We start from the raw sequence: 18634 nt of genomic DNA, 5'->3' as shown, positions 1-18634 counted from the left end.
TGCGGCTTATTTATGTTCAAATTCTTTGTCAAATTCAGTGGGTGCACTTAATAGTCTGGAAATTACGGTAGATGTGGCTGCAATGACAACAATTCAGCAATAAAGTGCAGGCCAAAATTCCTCCACAGCACAACTGTAAACCACAAACATCTAAGAAGGTCGGGTGTCCCAATACTTTTGGTATATAGTGTAACTCTTAATATGCAATGCATTCGTTGCACAGAGGGTTTCTAGTGAAATTCAAGGCATTGATGATTGAGTTCAATTTATTTCACACTTTGTACCAATTTGCATAACTTGATTCATAAGAAAACTTCTAAAGTTCAACTTGAAGGTTAGGAGAGAGTATAAAAGTCGTTCCTTTTTTTCCCCCCCAAACATCCTTTTTCTGAAATCAAAAGCAATTCCAATCACATTGCATTTGCTCCTTTGATTTATAGTACATTTTCATGACGTCACGTTTAATCTGGTTTGTTCTTAGTACACAAATCGCAATCTTACTTTTCATTAGGCTACATGCAGTTAATGTTTAAAAAAAAAAAAAAAAAACACAAAAAAAAACGTTTTGAGCAAAACGAGTTTGCAGTCCTGACGCTCTTGGGGAATATAAACGCTGACCTACTTCTTTAGCGAAGACGAGATTGCAGAGAGCGTGTCCCAGGACGGCAGACCCGGCAGAACTCAAATAAAGCTCCTGAAATTTCCCAAATACCATGACAGGAGCGTCCACATACTGATGAAAGTTCTGAAGCACTATAAAATAGATGAACGACCTTTTGAAACTCGCCCGCCGGCTTCCGCGATGCGGAGGAGAGAAACTGTATTTTTCTACTTTCGTTTCAGTCTTGAGATGTGGTTGAGTGAATGTGGACTTGCTTATTCCTGCGTTATGAAGTGTCCTTATGGAATGTGCTTAAGCTTGACATGGAGCCACTCCAGCTTAAGCCGGACGTAGCCAAAGCGAGAGGCTGCGAAAACAAGAGAGTGCATTTCTGTCATCAGACTTGTCACGCTCCTGTCCTATAAATAAGTAAAACTAACGAAAGAAAGTAAAAATATTTCCCAGAACTGTGAAAGCTAGCTCGGTGTTGGAGAGTGCCATCTCTTTCTTGGCATGTCTTTTATTGTTATATAGCAGTTTTTAAAAAAAAAAAAAACTTTTGGAAAGAAAGTAAACATTACAGATGTCTGATTCACTCCCAGTTCTACAGGAAAACATCTCTACCTAGTTTATCACTGACTCCTTTCTTATGTGACCCATCAAACTTTTACAGCAGCCTGAAAGGCATGCCGAGGTAATGATGAAAGTAATAAGTAAAGAGTCAAATCAGGGTAAGAGGTGCTTTTACAGAAAAAGGGCAGGTTGACACAAAGCAAAGTTGCTCTTACGAACCCAAGGTTTATACTTTTTTCTGAGACAGAAAGTGTATTTGTTTAAAATATACCACAGCAATTTGCCAGAAGCAGCCAGAACAACCTCCATTTTCTTAATTTGAACAAAACTGCCTTTACCTGTACATCAAGTTGGAGGCATGCAATTGCATAGGATGTCTTTGGATGCACTAGCATTAAACTTTCATCACTTTAACAAGAAGGCCCAAACCACAACTCCATGAATATATGTTTTAGATGGGTTGAACAAGATCTTGACCTAGGCTTGTGATGGACCTCGTACCTCAACCATATTGAACACCTTTGAGATGAATTTAAATCCCTACTTCTAGGAAGATTAGTGAAGGTTATTATAAAAACAAATAGGAACTAAATGTAAAATGAGTTGTATAAATCTTCTGGTTGGGTGTCCCTTGGCACTGGTCAAACAATGACTGCACCCCAGGCCTCCTCATCTACATCAGTACCTGACTTTACTAATACCCTAGTCTAAATACGTATAGAAATCCTAAGAGGCCAGGCATTACACTATATTTTTTTCCTTTCTTGTGATTTCAACATAAAAGTTGTTTTCTCGTTATTACAACTTAATATTCTCGTGGACGCACAAGCTGCCACAAATGGTTATGTTATTATCCATGACGCTGCAACAATGCTGCCTCTAGAACACGCACTTGTGCCGAATACACCGAAAAAATTCATTACTGATCACAAGGAATATTTTATATGCAGCATCATGGGGAATACGTGGACGCGTGGCGGTGCGGCACGTGGACGATCCCGCACCTCTGCCACAAACGGTTATGGTTATTATCCATGATGCTGCATCTAGAACATGCTCTTATGCGGAATACACAGGAATTTTTGTTATGTGAAAAATCATGAGACATTTAAGTTGTGATTATGACAAAATAACTTGTCAAGATCACGAGTAAACAAGAAGGAAAAAAAATATAATGCATGGCCTCTTAGAACCTTCATAGAATGAGCACAAATCTCCACAACTGAAAATCTAGTGAAAAGAAGGATATTTTAACAGCATATTTTATGCGGGTGTCTAAACTTTTGTCCATATAGTGCCATTTATTTCGACCAAAGAACAACAACAAACAAAAAAAATGCAGCAGGAATTTAGTTCACCCAGTGACATTCATGCTAACATTCATGCTAATACCGTCATCATCTCATTAAGTGACAGCTAGCTAACCTGTTTATATTTAGGTGAAAAACCTTTGCTACTATGTTTTTAAAAGTGAATAATGAGACTCGGGTATTTCATATTTGAAATCAGTGAAATGCTTTCTTCCATTTAACAGCATTGCAATGCTGCTAACATCAGCAACAACAGTAATAGAGTTAGCTTCAACAATGTTTCTATGTGGCATTGGAACAGCATAGATTTGCTAACATCTCATAGGCATCAGAATAAACACGTTATGAGACATAAAACATGTTTCACAGTGAAGGAAAAAAATGATTGAGTGTTTTGTTCTGCTGATTAAATACAGTCAGTATAATTGATTTAAATGAGGGAAACCAGTCACTCATTTTCCTCATTAGCATGGTGGTTTCTTTCAATTTCCAATAGCCAGCTTTTTTCCTTTATCATATGACAGTTAGCAAAGCGGAAAGATGAGGCGTGACATGAAGCTAGGTGATGTAACCGGTATTTGCTCGATCTCTCGGTAGTGATGGAGCAAAGGAAGAGTATTCTGTCAGCTCAACAGCTACACTCAGAGATGACAGGATGCATGTGTGGGATTCAGAATAGGGGTATTTAAGTAGTCTTGACAGTCACAGACACATCAACTGGTTTAAATAAAATGAAATAGAAAAAAAAAAAAAAGCTACACACTTAGGTTTGTATGTTATTCCCAAGGAAAGAATTTGGCAGTGATTTCATCAGACACCATTGAGTGGACATGCAGTATGTCTTGTAAACATGGGAAACAACTACAAATCATTCCTGTGCTTCTATACCCGGACCAAACACGCCCACCCCCCAAAAAAATAAAGAAAAGAAAAGAAACCAAAAAAACAACGATAGTTAGATGTATGACAGCGTTTTAGTGACATGTAAAGATTAAAGTGGTAATGTATTGAGGAAAAAAATAAATAAATAAAAAAAATCACAGAATTGCGAGAATTGTGAAGATTTTTTCTTTCCTAAGAGGTGATAAGAATGAAGGGAGGAGTTGAACAGAATTTTATTCTAATATTGCTATGATTTTATTCTCGTCTTTACTCTAATCTTAGATTTAAAATGTTTATTGTGGCACTGAAACACCGTTGTACAAATGTGCTATAAAATGTATAATTTTTTATAATCTATTTTTGTATTGTATTAATTTTAGTTTGATTTTTGGTCTGTAGGTAAATATATCATGTCATCTGAGCCTTTTATCTCCTGACATCTATGCACAATCTTTGCACAGTATATTGTATATTACTATATATACATATATTATAACCTACTGCACCTTCTGTACATTATTCACCCTCACCCCTGTACATATAAACCTTATACCTTTATCACACTGCTATTTATTTATTGTAAATAGGTCACTTTTGCACTTGTGGTTAGATGCTAACTGCATTTCATTGGGTCTGTACATGTACCTTGCACAATGACAAGTTGGTCTAATCTAAGACAATCTAATCTAAAAAAAACAAACAAAAAAACCCAACACCACTAGACTAGAACACTTTGGTCCAAAGGGACAAAGCAAGTATACCAAATGCTATTATAAAAGGTTTTTCGAAAATAAATAGTGAAGCATGTCCAAATGCTGAAATTGACCGCCAGACCTCTTGCTTCAAATGTAACAACTCACACAAAATAACATGAAAACCAATTCGTCCCACTGATTATCCTGAAGAGAAAAGTATTTCAATGGTCAATTTAAAGTCCTATTTAAGACAATATGAAACTAATTAGTGTCTCGTGTAAATGAGATCGTACATTTCACCCATGTTTGTAAGAATCCCAGGAAAGAAACACCGCTCATTTTTATCATTTTCTGTCAATATAAAAAGTTAAAAAATCCTCCATCCCTGCAGAGCATCCTTAAGTACTAAAGAGTTGCACAGTGTGGAACATATTGCATTCAACCTTGACGGAAGTATAGTAAATAAACACTTTTAGTGGAAAAATAAATCCTTCCAAAAAGCTGAAAATTGCCACTCGCAGGGACAAAAACTCTTTTGGAATGGTCACATACAGTATCAGGGTGCCTTTGTGAGTAGGCGCTGGGTTCTATTGCACAGCCCCTGAGAGTCGTCCTTTTTTTTTTTTTTTTATGTTCAAGCTTGAATCACACACACTGTAAATATAAACGGTCTGTAATCATGGACATACAGTACAGTAGACTTAACCACTGAATGGATCACATGCGGCCAAAATATTCGGCATGACTAAGGATCTTCTGAGAGATTTGGGTATATTTTCCAATTCTGGATGTCAATGCAATACAAGTTCAATGTTCAGTAAGAATTCCAACTAATCAAGTTGGTCAATCAATTTAACTTTAATTTAAGAATAGTCTGGCCACTGGGACAATTTCCACTTGAATCCAAAATAACCTGGATTATGACCTAAAAAAAAAAACTCTCGAAAAACAATGAAGTCTACTTCCTGCTGAAACCAACATTCCCTGGCTTTTGACTTCCCCCTAAATTCAAAACCTGGACTATAAAAGTTCCCTTAAAACCAAAACCACCAGTAAGATAAGTTTCCCTTGAAACCAAAACCACCAGAACTACATTGTTCCCCTGAAATGAAGACTACCAGGACTATAACTTTCCCTTGAAAACAAGACCACAAAGACTATAATTTTTCCCAGAAACCAAGACTACTAGGACTATATTTTTGTTTTTAACCAAAACCACTAGGCCTATTACTTTTCCCAGAAACCAAGACCACAAGACTAACTTTCTCCAGAAACGAAGACCACCAGGACTATAACTTCCCCAGAAACCAAGACCACAAGACTAACTTTCTCCAAAAACGAAGACCACCAGGACTATAACTTCCCCTGAAACCAAGACCACCAGGATTAGAACTTCACATAACTGTACCATTACCCTGCTTATATAATTTTTTTTGGACACGATAAAACAAATATCAGTGGCTATGACATCTCTTGGAATCTAGGACATCCTTTCAAACCACCTCTTGTTTTGATCGAATAAGACAGAACATTTAGCCTTGTGATGTCTTCAGACTGACCCTGGCTGATATCTAACAAATTGCACCCACAAGCCAACCTTAGAACGACAGGACGTAATGTGTTCTCTGTACAGCAAAAGTAATGTTGGGGAAGTCAACTTTGAAGCTTCGCTAAGCCCTCGACAAGATTCTGTAGTTGTTCAAACCGGGAACACTGCGAGGTGAATCCCTGCAAGGCATAACCTCTCTGTGACCTCCAGCAAGAGATGACCTCAGAGCGATTCTCAGCAAGGCTTGACTGCATCGTGGGATTTTACATTCATTAAGCAAATCACTTATGACAACACAAATGAACACATGGTGTGCAGAGAAAGAACTGCCACTGTGATGTGTCGTAGCAGATGTTCTTCAAAAACATGGGCAACTGTTGGCTTCTTGCTTGGACGTGTTTCAACAAGGTAACAAATGAGACTCGAAGGAGCATTCGAGTGACAACTGAGGTTTAAGGGATGTTCTTCGAACAAAATGTATGAGACAATGTTGTTAAACTAGTAGAGTAGAGAAAAAAAATTCAAGCCGTAGACACCGTCAAAGACAGGAATATCAGCCAGGAATTTACCCAACATCACAGACGAGCAAGACTTTGCAAATCAACTGTGTATCTGATTGCTAATGCATAGAAACAGGAAGCTACTGTAAAAGTGAAAAATAAAACTCAGATTAGAGGGTACAGGTTAGAGAGCTCTCTACTGGTGTGGAGGGGTCATGACATGTATATAAAAAAAATGAAACAAGAATCCAAGAAATAGGTGGTGAATGTTACATTAGCTAAATTTGTGTGTTCAATATTGTACATCAATAGGTGTGTACCTTCTGGTCATTTAATTTTCATTTAGAAAGAGAATTCGAAATATGAATTTTTTGTGATGGAAGAGAGAATGTCTTGGTGCTTACAGATGTATTCTCCAAGTTCACTCAGGCTATTCCCATGAGGGCTCACTGAGCAAGTATGGTAGCTCAGGTATTGGTCCGCAATTGGTTTAGATTGTTTGGGCACCAGGTGAGCAGAGTGCAATACATTCAGTCTCCCAGTCTCCGGATGGGCCAGCGAAGCAGGTGCATAGGTCAGAAATGCGTAAGGCAGCTTATGAACCTGTAGTTGAAAAAGACAAGCACCATGAGTTAAGCTAGCGACATAAGGCTGGGAAGGTGTCATCAATAAAAAAAAAGGATACAAAAAAAACAAAGCCCTGGCCAACCGTACTCGTACACAAACAATTTACACAATACACATGCTGCCACCATGCAGCACATTCCTGAGACCGGCCAACAAGGGGACCAAACAAAAACAACACGGGAGAAACAGCAATTGACAAATCTAAAACAGAAAAAAAAACAAATGAACAATACATCATATGCTTTAAAACACAACATTTAAAACAATGGTTACCAACTGCACACTCACTTTTATTTAATACAAATAATAAATAATGTACCTTCATTGGCAGATAGCAGATATAATGATCAGTTGATGTTCAAGCATTTATCCAGATCTGAATCAAAACACATTCCCAAAGAGGGATACAAATAAAACCTTTCATCCTTATTTAAACAAATAAGACAAAGCCCATATATTTACCTACACCAGCAGCTGTCAGCATACACAGTCAGCATTGCTCAATTTATCTGCATCTAAATCAATAAAAACAATTTTCCCATACAATCAAAATAAATCCCTTTATTTAAACAAAAAGTAACAAACCTGGCCTACCTCCTGTAGGGCGACTCCAAACACAACCAAACAAAGCAGCACTATATCCCATGTGCTTTTAAAACAGGGCGCACATTTCAAGGCCTCTTGCCCAGTGCCTGTTTAAAAAGTCTTGGGATAATTAGCCAAGCACACCCCTACTAGTAGGCGCTGAACTAGAAGACTTAAACCTGACACAACATGTCAAATATTTCAGAATGCAGGAATGATTTGTCATACTTAGAACCTGGAGTACTCGGACTTGATGTGCCTGGTTAAGCCTGATGAGAATCTGTGAGTGCTGAGTCTGATTCACAGTTTAACACTTTAAATTAGATTTCATTTTTTTGCTCACAAAGTATTCCATTTCTCTAATGGAGGAGTTTTAAGTGAGAAAAAAAAAATTCTTATTTTATAGAAGGCAGGGTGTATTATTTTGTTATATGTCTGTTCTGTCCCTGATCATGCAGTGTTTTATAATTTACTAATTTAAACACTTTGAAATATACACTATTTAGGCTAAAGCTTGTGGACTCCTGACCAGAAGGTTCAGATGTCCTTTCTTTTGAACATCCCATTCCATATTTACTGTTATTCTCATTTCCTTTTAGAATAACCTCCACTCCTCTGGGAAGATGTTTCACTGGATTTTGTGGACATTTGTGGAGATTCATTTAGCAACAAGGGTGTAAGTAAAGTCAGGTACTGATGTAGGTGAGAAGGTAAGAAGGCCTGGGGTGCAGTCCACGTTCACATTCATCCCAAAGGAGTTCAGTAGTTTTGGAGCTTTCTAGTGATCTTCCACTCCTACCCATGGAAAGCTTATCTTAAAAAAGGCATGTTATGTGTACAGTTGTACTGTCATGCTGGAACAGGTTTTTGTTCTTCTAGTTCAAGTAAAGGAACATTTTCATGGTTCCACATCTAAGAACATCCTATACAGTTGTGGGACTCTAGCTTAGTAGGAACCTTTTTGTGGAGGAACCACACATGACTGGAAAATCCGGATGTCCGTATACAGTCGGAGACCAGAATGCAGTCAACACGCCCTATGTGCCTTAGTACACAAAACAGGAGCTTAGGTAGAAGTACAGACCGGAAAATGGGTATAATCCGGAACACAGGAGGTCCAGGGATGATCTCTAGAGTGGACTGTAGATTGGACGGTGAGTGATCGAGAACAGGGAGAGTAGTTTGGAGACAGGTGAAGGTGATTAGTAGGAAGGCGAGGCGCTGCGAGTGTGCTGAGTGCAGGGGGGAGGCGTGACTGGTGGTTCCCTGACAAGTATATTTGGAGATAAGAATTTTTAGTATTAATTGCATATTAATTGCATATTAATTGCATATCCACCTTCTCTCAGAATGAGAGGTAAGTACACTTCAAGGCTCTTCTCTGTTCTGGCACCGAGGTGGTGGAATGAACTTCCCCTAGATGTCCGTACAGCAGAGTACCTGATTATCTTCAAGCGACGACTGAAGACCTACCTCTTCCTGAAATACCTAAATTAGCACTTTCCAAGTTTGTAGAATTCGAGTTATATTTATATTAAGTTTGTAATCTTGCGTACCAGTGTAGATTTATTCATTACTAGAGATTTAAAGCACTTTTGTACGTCGCTCTGGATAAGAGCGTCTGCTAAATGCCGCAAATGTAAATGTAAATGTAATATTCTGTTGGCCAAATCATTGAAGGACATAATGAGAATGAAATGGAGTAATAGTTGTTATACAATTTGTTATCTTCTCAGGATCTATTTAATATGGAACGATGCTTTGAGACTGTACCTGTACTACACACATACACCAGGATAGTAGATATTTATTCAAACGTACTACTATGTGTACCGTAACCTGCTTGTGAAATCCGAGCCTTTATTTCCTGCCGAAACTCACAGTGGAATATATAAATAAATTCTCACATCAACAAAACCCCTCAGAAACTTCATAATAAGCTTTTCCCTGGATAGAGCTGACCTCTGGGGTGAATCTGAAGACAGGTTTTCTACTTCGTATCAACAGATGTTGGATAACTAGGCATTTCAATCCGAGCCGTGACTTCCATATGTCACCGCATGCCACAGGGATGGCCGCTTGTAAACCTCGTTTCGAGTCCCATAACCCAAAGATATGATCAGAATCTCATTTTATTGTTTTTTTTTTCCTCTCCACTCTTCAGCAGGTAGGTTTAGAGTCAGAGACAGCACTTGTGTGTAAGTAATGTGTAGCTTGAAGAAGGCTTATACACATCTGGAATATTAGGCAGGTGACTGTGTGGATACGAACACACAGTCTAATAATACACTTCTAATAATCTGAAGGCTTTTCAATTGAGGACCTGCCACGCCTCCCGCAGCCGCTGTCAGGGATTCACCCTGCCACGCCCCCCTCGGTAGCAGTCATGCTGCCTCGTTATCCCGTGCCTGCCTTGACGACCGACAGCTGTGGCTCATCTAGGTTTAGACTATATAAACTCATGTTCTGGAGTCACAGGCTGTCGGTTCTTAAATGTCATGCTGGTGATTCCCCGTGGCTGCTCGACCACCAGCATTCCCCGCTGGTTCCATTTCCCAACTCTGTTCCGTGTTGGACTACTCTTGGCCATAGGAGGTTTACTTTCGTTTTGCTTTCCGTTGGACTTTAACTTCCGTTGTGGATTACTCGTCTCGAGCGAATATTTTTGTTTGCTTCTCTCCTCGGCATATTCAATAAACTATGATTGACTTACTTTCGCTTCCGCGTCATGGTCGTCAGCCTGACAGTATCTGTTATTTATTTATTTATTTATTTATTTATTTATTCTGTGAGCAACATTATGGTTTCATGCCGAGGAAGAGCACCACCGACGCATTATTTGCTTTGAGAATGATGTTGGAGAAGTAAAGAGAAGGACAGAAGGAGTTGCATTGTGTGTTTGTGGATTTAGAGAAAGCGTACGACAGGGTGGAGAGAGGAGTTTTGTATGAGGTTGTTGGAAATTGTAGGAAGTCTGGTGTGTCACAGAAGTATGTGAGGGTGGTGCAGTACATGTATGAGGACAGTGTGACAGTAGTGAAGTGTGCAGTAGGAACGACGGACCGGTTTAAAGTAGAGGTTGAACTGCATCAAGGATCGCATCTGAGCCCTTTCCTGTTTGCAGTGGTGATGGACATCTCCCTCCCCCCATCCAGACCACGTTCTACAAAGGGACCATTGGGAGCATCTTGAGCAGCTGCATCACTGCCTGGTTTGGGAATTGCATCGTCCTGGATCGCAAGACCCTACAGAGGATAGTGAGGACAGCTGAGAAGATCATCTGAGTCTCTCTCCCCTCTATCATGGACATTTACACCACACACTGCATCCGCAAAGCCAACAGCATTTTGGACGACCCCACACACCCCTCACACACACCTTCCTGCCACCAGGGAAGCGGTTCCAAAGCATTCGGGCCGTCAAATTCAAACTGTGCAACAGTTTCTTCCCTCAAGCCATCAGGCTCCTCAACACACAACTGCACTAAAACTCACGCACACACAAACTCACTGGTGGCGCTATTTTGTGTTTTGTGTTGTCTTTGCACTGTCTGTCTTGCACTGTTTGCACCAGGTTGCACACAATGCACTTTATGTACCGAGGACACTTAGACCTGTGTTTTCTGTTATGTAGCTTTATGTTGTTTTATGGCGCACTAGGGTTCTGAAACAACGTTGTTTCATTTCACTGTGTACTGCTTCAACTATATATAATAGAAATGACAATAAAAGCGCGAGTTGACAGGTTGACGGACGAGGTCAGACAGGAGTCTCCATGGACGATGATGTTTGCAGATGATATTGTGATTTGTGGTGAGAGTAGTGAGCAGGTTGAGAAGAGCCTGGAGAGGTGGAGGTACGTGCTGGAGAGAAGGGGAATAAAAGTCAGTAGAAGTAAGACAGAGTACATGTGTGTGAATGAGAGGGAGGGCAGTGGAGTGGTGTGGTTGCAGAGGTGGAGGTGGAGAAGATGGAGGAGTTCAGGTACCTGGGGTCAACAGTGTAAAGTGATGGAGAGTGTGTTAGAGAAGTAAAGAAAAGAGTGCAGGCAGGGTGGAGTGGGTGGAGAGTGATAGCAGTAGTGATTTGTGATAGAAGAGTATCTGTGAGAGTGAAAGGTAAGTTTATAGGACTGTGGTGAGACCTGTGATGTTGTATGGTTTAGAGACAGTGGCATTGAGTAAAATACAGGAGGTGGAGCTGGAGGTAGCAGAGCTGAAGATGTTGAGATTTTTGTTGGAAGTGACGAGGATGGACGGGATTAGAAATGAGTTTATTAGAGGGACAGCGCATGTAGGACTTTTGGAGACAAGGTGAGGGAGGTGAGATTGAGATGGTTTGGACATGTGCAGAGGAAGGACATGGGGTATATCAGTAGGAGAATACTAAGGATGGAGCCACCAGGAAGAAGGAAAAGAGGAAGACCAAGGAGAAGGTTTATGGATGTGGTGAAGGAAGACATGCAGGTAGTTGGTTTGAAAGAGGCAGATGTAGAGGACAGAGGGGTATGGAGACGGATGATCCGCTGTTGCGCCCCCTAATGGGAGAAGCCGAAAGAAGAAGTAATTTATTTATTTATTTATTTATTATGAATTATGAAACATCATGTCACATCCTAATTCAGGAATCTTTCTCTTGGATGAATAAAGTGATTTATCTATATATTTAAGAACACAAATTTGTTTCAAACACAAATAAACTCAACATCTCAATATGAGATGGTGTATTTTAAATACTTGTACATTTCAAGCAAAAAATGTTGGTAAAAATTTTGAATTAATATAATATATATATAATATAAACAAAATTTTGTCATTTGTTTTTCTTTAAAAAAATTTTTTTATAATGAATAGAACAAACATGATATTTTGATTAGTTGATTCATTTCTTTATGATTGTATGTATGCATGTATGTATAGATATGTATGTACGTACTTATGTAACCGTGTATACATGGATGTTATTGAATGTATGTATTTAATGAATGTATAATTGTATTTATGCATGTATGTAACGCACACAGTATGAAAGCTCATAAATGAAAAGTGACTCAAGAGTTAATAAGATTAACAAATGCTTTGGATGAAATGCAACAGCATCCTCTGAGAATACATGATGCGTTTATGGGATTTTCTCAGCTACAATTGACAGCTGGAGATTACAAAAGATTACTGAAGACAAGTTAATGCATTAATGTTCAACAGAAATTGAAAAAAAAAAAAACAAACAAACAAACAAAAAGAATTACAATAAAAATGTAAATAAATTGAATAAAAAACATGCTTTAGTATCAGATGCAGTATGCAGTTAGCGTGGTCTTTGCTTACATATGCAAAAATCTTCAAGTCATTGCATTCTTTTTCTGTTTACATTTTAACTCGGTTCCCCAACGTTTTTGCAATTAGGGTTGTAGAATTCATTCATTATTGATAATAATAGAAGTCTTAACACTATTTAGGTTTGACAAAAGTTGTAGTAGTTCCTTTTTTTGCTATCAAAACAGCTTTGGCCAATCAAGATCTGGCCTCCACCATATTTATGAAGGTGTGCTGTGGCATCAAGTAAAACCAATTGGATTGATGCAAAGCCAACAACCTGTCTATGAACTAACTAACTGTCTGTCTGTCTGTCTGTCTGTCTGTTTGTTTGTTTTGAAATGTCCAGGTCTTGAGTATGATCATAAACTTGTGTTAATGTCACTGCAGAGATTTATATTGGTCCCCTCTACACCACAATGTTCATATGGTTTTGATGAAGATTTGTTTGGTCAGAAGATGTTGCTGAGAATTCTGATTGGTAATAGGGTATTGATGACAATTTTTTAAGGTCAGAAGTCTGTCTGTCTGTCTGTCTGTCTGTCTGTCTGTCTGTCTGTCTGTCTGTCTGTCTATCTATCTATCTATCTATCTATCTATCTATCTATCTATCTATCTATCTATCTATCTATCTATCTATCTTTTTAAATCTCCTCTCATTCCCTGGTTTGATCGTGAACTCGTGTTACCATCCCTGTAGAGACTTCCACGTGTTTTTTCCCCTCATTTCAGGGAAACCTCATTTAGAGTAAAGAGCCCCAAGGTTACCTATAAATAGTTTAATTGCTTGCCACCTGCTTCCTGAAATGATAATTAGGCCTGTCTCCCTTCACCGAATGCCCCTCTTTCTTTCAAACACCAGAGTTTTTTATTGCAATCATGTTCGTGTCTGTAATCATTGAGCAGAGGCGATCCTTTTTTAATAGAGAACATTGTCATCTGGAGGGAACTGATTTGGGCTGAATGTAAAATGGAGGAATTGTAGGTTAATTTGAGCTTAATTAAGAAAAAGAGCAGTATGCAGTATGGACACAGTAGATCTGGCAAAACAGATCTTTAAAGATAGTTGGGTTTCAGAAAATGTCTTGTCAAGGCTTTGTTTATCTGATAAACAAATCCATTAATATTTGTTATTATTCATTATTGTATTTTTTTTTTACTAGATTTTTTTGCTGACAGGCTGCATTTTGCTCTTAACTAAATATAGTTTGTGTTTTTTAAACATAGAAATGGAATAATTACAAAACAGGGTTTACGGAATGGTCAGAATATGCTGATGACATCTGTGATTGGTCAAAAGGCATTCATCACAATTCTGATTCTGGTTGAACAGAACATGCTGACGAGGATTCTGATTGGTCCGAATTTGTTAGTAATTCTGGTTAGTTAGAAAGTGTTTGAGATGTCTAATTGGTCAGAAGGTTTTGGTGACACTGTTTGAAAGGCATTTATCAGGAAAGTGTTGATGACACTTGTGATTAGCCTTAAGGTGTTGATGAGGATTCTGGTTGGTCAGCAGATGTTAATGGTTAATGCTTCTGGTTGGTTAAAAGGTGTTGAAGACACTTCCCTCACCTTTTTTTATTAACCAGAAGGTGTTGATGACACTTGTGATTAGCCTTAAGGTGTAAATGAGGATCCTGATTGGCCAGAAAGTATTAATAAAGATTCTGACTAGTCAGAATGTGTTGATGACGTCTTTGGTCAAAATGTACAGCTGATGACTCTGGTTGGTTAGAAAGTATGGATGATAGCAGTGATTGGCCAAAAGGTGTTTAAGAGGATTCAGATTAGTCAGAAGGGGCTGGATGTCTTTGTTTAAAAATTGTTGTTGATGACTCTGATTGGTCAAAAGGTGCTGATAAGGATTCTGACTGGTCATAAGCACACCACTTAATGATTTTTTTCTTTTATATTTCTTACTTGCCTTCATCCTAATATCAGTACATCTTCAAGGACAAATAAAAAAAAAAAAAAATTATATATATATATATATATATATATATATATATAATATAATATAATAAATTAATTTAAGTAAATTTCGGCAATATGTTTATACTTATTAGTAGAAACAACCCTGCCAACATAACAAGAAATTAATTATTTGTATTTCACAGAGGTATAAAAAACCCAGTTTGCGCAGTGTAACTGTGGCTACTTGCTCCGTACTGAAAAAAAGATTTGTTTTTCACATGCATGAAAACACTAATGAATCAATATCGCCCAGAACTGGCCAGCGGCTAATGCTAGCGCAATTCATAATGTTTTATGTCCAGCTTCAAGAAGTTCCCTTAAAAGTTAAAATCCTGTCAATTCCACATATAAAGAGAGCGAATAAATGAAGGATGGCAACAATTAGGATATGTGTTAAAGTATGCTGAAATAAGTAGAACAGTTAAGAAGATCATATGTTTAGAAAATTAGCACACACACACACACACACACACACACACACACATACACATTTGCACACACACACACACACACACACACACACACACACACACACACACACACACATACACATTTGCACACACATCTGTATTACTCAAATGACAAATTTAAACTATTTAATTACAATGTTCCATTTATTTACACACACACACACACACACACACACACACACACACACACACACACACACACACACACACACACACACATATATATATACAGTGAGGAAAATAAGTATTTGAACACCCTGCTATTTTGCAAGTTCTCCCACTTAGAAATCATGGAGGGGTCTGAAATTGTCATCGTAGGTGCATGTCCACTGTGAGAGACATAATCTAAAAAAAAAAATCCAGAAATCACAATGTATGATTTTTAAACTATTTATTTGTATGATACAGCTGCAAATAAGTATTTGAACACCTGAGAAAGTCAATGTTAATATTTGGTACAGTAGCCTTTGTTTGCAATTACAGAGGTCAAACGTTTCCTGTAGGTTTTCACCAGGTTTGCACACACTGCAGGGGGGATTTTGGCCCACTCCTCCACACAGATCTTCTCTAGATCAGTCAGGTTTCTGGCCTGTCGCTGAGAAACACGGAGTTTGAGCTCCCTCCAAAGATTCTCTATTGGGTTTAGGTCTGGAGACTGGCTAGGCCACGCCAGAACCTTGATATGCTTCTTACAGAGCCACTCCTTGGTTATCCTGGCTGTGTGCTTCGGGTCATTGTCATGTTGGAAGACCCAGCCTCGACCCATCTTCAATGCTCTAACTAAGGGAAGGAGGTTGTTCCCCAAAATCTCGCAATACACGGCCCCGGTCATCCTCTCCTTAATACAGTGCAGTCGCCCTGTCCCATGTGCAGAAAAACACCCCCAAAGCATGATGCTACCACCCCATGCTTCACAGTAGGGATGGTGTTCTTGGGATGGTACTCATCATTCTTCTTCCTCCAAACACGTTTAGTGGAATTATGACCCAAAAGTTCTATTTTGGTCTCATCTGACCACATGACTTTCTCCCATGACTCCTCTGGATCATCCAAATGGTCATTGGCAAACTTAAGACGTGCCTGGACATGTGCTGGTTTAAGCAGGGGAACCTTCCGTGCCATGAATGATTTCAAACCATGATGTCTTAGTGTATTACCAACAGTAACCTTGAAAACGGTGGTCCCAGCTCTTTTCAGGTCATTGACCAGCTCCTCCCGTGTAGTTCTGGGCTGATTTCTCACCTTCCTTAGGATCATTGAGACCCCACGAGGTGAGATCTTGCATGGAGCCCCAGTACGAGGGAGATTGACAGTCATGTTTAGCTTCTTCCATTTTCTAATGATTGCTCCAACAGTGGACCTTTTTTCACCAAGCTGCTTGGCAATTTCCCCGTAGCCCTTTCCAGCCTTGTGGAGGTGTACAATTTTGTCTCTAGTGTCTTTGGACAGCTCTTTGGTCTTGGCCATGTTAGTAGTTGGATTTTTACTGATTGTATGGGGTGGACAGGTGTCTTTATGCAGTTAACGACCTCAAACAGGTGCATCTAATTTAGGATAATAAATGTAGTGGAGGTGGAGATTTTAAAGGCAGACTAACAGGTCTTTGAGGGTCAGAATTCTAGCTGATAGACAGGTGTTCAAATACTTATTTGCAGCTGTATCATACAAATAAATAGTTTAAAAATCATATATTGTGATTTCTGGATTTTTTTTTTTAGATTATGTCTCTCACAGTGGACATGCACCTACGATGACAATTTCAGACCCCTCCATGATTTCTAAGTGGAAGAACTTGCAAAATAGCAGCGTGTTCAAATACTTATTTTCCCCACTGTATATATATATATATATATATATATATATATATATATATATATATATATATATATATATATATATATATATATATATATATAATTTAAATTTGTTTTTAAATGTTAACTGTTCAAATATTGATGATCACAAATGTCAGTAATTATAAACTGCGTTAATAAAAAAAACAAGTACATTTATATTTTGCATTTCTTTCCCCAAACTGTACTAAAATTTAACTGAACCTTGACCTAAAAACCTAGATACACTTCATACTTCATACTGTATTAGAAGCTGAAATGTGTTTAATATGGTCTGGAAAAGGCAAACATATTTGTATTCATCTTTTAAGGTATTTCTCTATGTATATATTTGTAGATGTAAGATGGAATTCCCCAGAAAACACCTACACCATACTGTATAATATCAGAATCTTATTATTAACAAGCACATCTCTATGAGTTTCTTATGTCCAGCTGTGCTTAAGTAGGACACTGTTTCCAAGACAATAGATTAGAGGAAAACAGCATTTTTTTCGTTTCCATCTCTTGCCAACGGGAGGCTGATGAATAGAAGCAAATTGCCAGTGACCTAGTTATACATTTTAGTCCCTCGTGCTGGTTCATGGTGCCGAATGAATAGGATAAGGCACGCTCGGAGCGATAGGGCAGTGTTTGTGCAGGACGCATGAATGCTTTATTTACCCGGGACCCATGAGTACGAAATTTCCTGTGGATATTTAATCTGACTGTAGCGAATAAAGGATTTATTGGTGGTTTGTGAACCATTAAGCTGTTGGCTTATGGGAGATTCACTTATTTAACGTATCTGTCTCGAGTTCAAAAATTATTTCTATACTCCAACAATCTTCTACGTTTGTGCTCTCTACAGACTGCTGGTTATAACATTTAAAACATAATTGATCCCAGCTTTCTATAAGAACACAAACACATACATGTATGGTAGACGGCGAAACAGAACAATGTTTCTCCAGGACCAAGGTGGCACATAAACTAACAAATGAACCAAAAATACTGCAACCCACAACTAGAACTTGTAGATTTACTGTATACTGCAAAAATGCAGCACTGACCAACACACACAGAGTTGATAAGTGTAAATTATTTGTGTAATCTAATCTAATATGATCTAATCTAATCTAATCTAATCAATACTTTATATGTAAACGTTTGGTACTGATTTAGTATTACAGGCAATACCATCAGTTACAATAAAAAAAATGCATTTTTTTCATACCATACCATACCATACCATACCATACCATACCATACCATCTTCTCCCGCTTATCCGAGGCCGGGTCGCGGGGGCAGCAGTCTAAGCAGAGATGCCCAGACTTCCCTCTCCCTAAACACTTCTTCCAGCTCTTCAGGGGGACACCGAGGCATTCCCAGGCCAGCCGGGAGACATAGTCTCTCCAGCGTGTCCTAGGTCATCCCCGGGGTCTCCTCCCAGTGGGATGCGCCCAGAACACCTTCCCAGGAAGGAGCCACCCCAGCTGACCCCTCTCGATGTGGAGGAGCAGCGGCTCAACCCTGAGCTCCTCCCGAGTGACCGAGCTTCTCACCCTATCTCTAAGGGATCCCCCAGCCACCCTGCGGAGAAAGCACATTTCGGCCGCCTGTATCCATTTTTTTCAATTTGATTTAAAAAAGGTCTGTAGATGTTGACAAATAAGCATTAATACATATATATTTTTAAAAATTTGTTTTGTTATGCA

General features: G+C 38.7%; 2 long non-coding RNA genes across 3 annotated transcripts in view; one reads left to right on the top strand and one right to left on the bottom strand.

The window, feature by feature from the left end:
- LOC310729170 overlaps positions 1 to 18634 on the top strand; it is a 226618-nt gene that overhangs the window by 201325 nt on the left and 6659 nt on the right. The gene's annotated exons all lie outside the window — the stretch shown is intronic.
- LOC310729189 lies at positions 6329 to 7460 on the bottom strand. Its single transcript, XR_014534485.1, has 3 exons — positions 7332 to 7460; positions 7200 to 7252; positions 6329 to 6713 (listed from the first exon to the last, which is right to left on the bottom strand). It is a non-coding gene; the product is annotated as an uncharacterized lncRNA (long non-coding RNA).

The sequence above is a fragment of the Silurus aristotelis genome (assembly GCF_946808225.1).
Source record: "Silurus aristotelis genome assembly, chromosome: 7".
NCBI lineage: Eukaryota > Metazoa > Chordata > Actinopteri > Siluriformes > Siluridae > Silurus > Silurus aristotelis.
The sequence above is the reverse complement of the archived record's forward strand: the minus strand, read 5'-3'. Positions and strand labels throughout refer to the sequence as shown.